This window comes from Mauremys reevesii, linkage group 1 (genome assembly GCF_016161935.1).
Source record: "Mauremys reevesii isolate NIE-2019 linkage group 1, ASM1616193v1, whole genome shotgun sequence".
NCBI lineage: Eukaryota > Metazoa > Chordata > Testudines > Geoemydidae > Mauremys > Mauremys reevesii.
In genome coordinates this window covers 12,778,112-12,782,456 of record NC_052623.1, presented here as the reverse complement: position 1 = coordinate 12,782,456, position 4,345 = coordinate 12,778,112, and the positions used below count along the sequence as shown (strand labels likewise).

The following is a 4,345-nucleotide window of genomic DNA, read 5'->3' as shown; positions in this document are numbered from 1 at the left end:
AGCAAAGGGACTGAAGAGAAGCTGGAGCTGCACATGGAGAGGAAGGTTACCTTGGGAGAAGGCTCCTGCCTGGGGCCAGAGGCACAGGCAGGTGAGGGCAGGGCAGATCTTCCCAGGACCCAATGCCACCAGGTTGCCCCAGAGGCCCCAGGCTCTGAGCAGCTAACAAGATCCACCCTTGACTCTCTCATTGCTGGGCAGGCTGCACACGACCTGCAGATCAAGCACCTGACGGAAATGTTGAGCAGCTCCCGCCCCTTGGTGGCCCAGGTCTCAGTTTGCCAGCAGTGCCGCAAGGCACATCCAGGAAAGATGAAGGGTAAGAAAACTCAGAAGGAGACATCTGCTGAGCTGCATGGTCTTCGAGACATCATGGATGCACATGGGTTCGATGGAACTGTGAATTCAAAGCTCTCCAGGGACCAGCCGCCAATCAAAATCTGCAAGAAGTGCAGTAAGCTTCGATGGAAGAGACCAGCTGGCTCTGCAGGTGCTGACTTGTCCAGAAGATCCCATGGAATTCCACAGCGATGGACTCCAGGAGACTCCTCAGCATCTGACATCAACCACAGCAAGATGGGAGTGCTGTGGCTCCTTCCAGCAGACAAGAGCAAGGCGCAGGGTGGCATGCCCACCAGGCAACCAAAGATGGTGTCCGTTGCTACGAGTACAACAGAGCTTTTGCAAGCTGGGGAGAAAGCAACTGGGAGTCCTGACGGTTCTCCCCCAAAGTCACCAAAGGCCTCCAGACCTAGGACACCATCTCCTTCAAGGAGCAAAGTTCTCAAGCAGAGGTTAATGTGCCTCAAGCAAATCTTCAGCAAGCTTCAAAACAACGTGAAGTCCCGAATGTTCAAGGACTCTCGTTCCAGAACACCCGACACTAAATTTATAAAGCCACCCTTTTGGAAGGCAAGGGCCTCCAAGGGTGTCCGGTTTCCATACTACTGAATCCCACCCTGCCAGCATGCCCACTAACAGAAGGGGCCCACAAATTCCAACCTCTCCCTATCATCCAGTGGGTCTGGTAAGCGTGGGCTAAAGTGGCTGAGAAGAATGGCTTGTTGTCCTGGGACACAGAGACGTATATATAAGAGACTCTCCTTGGGGTATCACATTTAAACCCAGATTCCAAGATGAAGGGGGGCCTGGGGGCTTGGATGAGATTGAGGGTGTGGCTAGCTCAATGGATTTGTTACTTTACCTCCTGCGGTTCAAGAATCAATCCTTCCTTCAAGAAGAGCTGATACTAAATTCATAAAGCCCCCCTTTTGGAAGGCAAGGGCCTCTAAGAGTGTCCAGTAGTACTATTAGGGCCATACCGTCAATCAAACCCAAACCAGCCCCATGACCCCTAAAACCCCGCCCCTCGACCCCTTAAGCCCCACCCGCCTCTCAGCAGCAGCCCCACCCATGGGGGTATTACTTCCGGGGTCAAGGTGGACACATGACTGGAAGCAAAGTGTGTCATGTGACCCCTCTAAGAACTCCTCTCGCTGCCCTCTACCAATCAGGAGGGGTTTCGCCCCCAGAGGCCTGCCCCAAGAGGTGATTTGACCAATCAGGGGTGTTCCAGGGTGGGGGGACCCAACCAGATGTGGCTCGTGTGATCCCTCTAAGAACTCCTCCCAATGCTCTCTACCAATCGCGATGGGTTTCGGCCACATAGGACCACCCCCAGAGCAGATTTGACCAATTGGTGGTGTTCCAGGGCGGGGTGACCCGCCCAGATGAGGGCCGTGTCACCCTTCTGAGAACTCCTCCCAGCACCCTCTGCCAATCAGAGTGCAACACTATCACCCCATAAGTCCCAGCGCCGGGGCAGAAGAGGCCATCTTTTACCAAGGATGCGTGCTTTAGAAATCATGGAAACATGGACTCCTTCACCATCCCTGTGAGCACTTTGGACTTTTTTTAGCCCCGAGGGCCTTTGGATTTGTGCGGAGAAAGCGCTACATCAGCGACAGTTCCCTCGAGGGCTCTTTGACTCAGCCGTTGATGGATACGCCGGAACCCGAAACCCAAACTCTCGTGAGGCACCCCAATGAGCATGAAGGCCTCTCATTGTTCGCCCCACTAGAGGTGGAAGGCGAACACAGCTCGGGGGAGTCATCGGAGGACAAGGTGAATGGAAAAGACATTGCTCAGGTAAATGATTAAGAAGTGACTGTTGATGATGGGGTGTAATGGGGTTAGGAACCGGGGGTGGGGGGGTTGTGTATGTTTAAAAACAAGCAGTGGGAACTTACACTGTTTCTTTTCTGAAAATCTCTCCACAGCTTGAGGATGCCTTTCTAGAGGACCCGCAGGCCCTGGACAGCGTTCCATAAAGCAGCGAAGATGAACCGGGCTCTCCTTGTTTTTGCTCAATGCCGATACAAATTGTTGAAGAGGACTCCGAGGATGACAGCTATGAGGAGTTTATGAGGCTTGGCATGGAACTAACTGAGCCAAGGCCACGTCGTGAGCATAAAAAAGTCATGCGGTCTATTGTATGTGTTGCTGTTTATGCTGTCCTTAATCACTGCCTTAGGGAAAAGCTTTCTGAAGATTGTGAGGGCCGTGTCATAGATGTGCCAGCCCAACGGCGCCATGACTGTGTGACTTGGACTTCAGTAGATATAAACTGCAAGCTCTGGGGCCTGTGTGCTGAGCTGTATTTGGAAAGCTTATTAAACACTGTTCTTGCCATAGGTTATGCTATGCAATGTCTGTGCCTAACGCAAGAACATTTAGCGTAAGGGGTGATCTTGATAAATGCTGTGCAATTTAGTGCAGACCCTGACCGTGTTTTAAAGAAAATGACCAAACCGGAAGATGCCTGTGTCACATTATTGACTTGAACTGGGACCGTATAGAACATGGTTGCAACCAAGGTCCTGTAGTGGCACCAAATCTTAGGTAAAGGGGGTCATATAAGGGGTCTAAGACCAGGTTATGGGTTGCTGGTTATGATTATGCTGTCTGTATGCGTGTGTCATTTTGTAGTTGAAGTTATGAATATTGGCTCTATCTTGTCTGTATTTCAAACTTATGCTATGCTTCTGGGTGACATCCCAGATGAGTTGGTGTTAGCTCTGCCTAGCCTGCTTGATGGCCCATTAAGGACCATCAGCTACACAACTGACCCATTGAGAGAAGGCAGGTGCGCCTTGTAAGTCAGCAAAGTATGCAGGGACTTGTCCATATGACTCCAAACTCCATTTTGCTTGTAATTTTCCACAGTAAGGACAAAGAGGTGTTCTTACATCTGGAAAAGACTATAAAAGGCTGATGCCTCATCTCCATCTTGTCTTCAATCCTGTTTCTTACCTCTGGAGGGACTTTGCTACAAACTGAAGCTCTGAACAAAGAACTGATGGCCCATCCCATCTGGGGATGTACTCCAGAGACTTAATTTAAACCTGCAGTTTATTCTATCCCTGCTACAAGCCTGAACCAAGAACTTTGCCATTACTGTATGTAATTGATTCCATTTAACCAATTCTAGCTCTCATCTGTATCTTTTTCCTTTAATGAATAAACCTTTAGATTTTATAGATCCATAGATTCAAGGACTGGAAGGGACCTCGAGAGGTCATCGTGTCCAGTCCTCTACCCTCATGGCAGGACCAAATACTGTCTAGACCAGCCCTGATAGACATTTATCTAACCTACTCTTAAATATCTCCAGAGATGGAGATTTCACAACCTCCCTAGGCAATTTAGTCCAGTGTTTAACCACCTTGACAGTTAGGAACTTTTTCCTAATGTCCAATCTAAACCTCCCTTGCTGCAGTTTAAGCCCATTGCTTCTTGTTTATTCTTAGAGTTTAACTAAGGTGGACAAGTTTTCCCCCTCCTCCTTATGACACCCTTTTAGATACCTGAAAACTGCTATCAGGTCCCCTCTCCGTCTTCTCTTTTCCAAACTAAACAAACCCATTTCTTTCAACTTTCCTCCATAGGTCATGTTCTCAAGACCTTTAATCATTCTTGTTGCTCTTCTCTGGACCCTCTCCAATTTCTCCACTCTTTCAGTACCTGTTTCCCCTCAATTACAAGGTTTCATCCTGTGAGTTTATCGACGATGAAACCGCGTGTGTGTCTTCGAAGCACGCAAAAGACCGGTACTCTGTCTCGGGCAATACCAACGTCTTCATAGCCTGTTTCACCACCGCTTATGCCTGCTTAGAACTATACAACCTCCTAGAGAGGTTGCAAGAGTGGTGCCTGTACCATGACACTGTCTTGGTGATATTTGTGAAAAGGAAGAGTGAGTGGAATCCCCCTCTGGGGGATTATTTAGGGGCAACAACCGGTGTTATTTTAAACCATCTCTGTAAACCATTTTCCATACCTTCAA

General features: G+C 49.1%; 1 long non-coding RNA gene across 1 annotated transcript; it reads left to right on the top strand.

Annotated features, from left to right (window-relative positions):
- Nucleotides 1–1,946: 1,946 nt before the first annotated feature.
- On the top strand, nucleotides 1,947–2,810 carry LOC120398637. The gene is made up of 2 exons (XR_005594589.1): nucleotides 1,947–2,148; nucleotides 2,280–2,810. It is a non-coding gene; the product is annotated as an uncharacterized LOC120398637 (long non-coding RNA).
- Nucleotides 2,811–4,345: the final 1,535 nt, after the last annotated feature.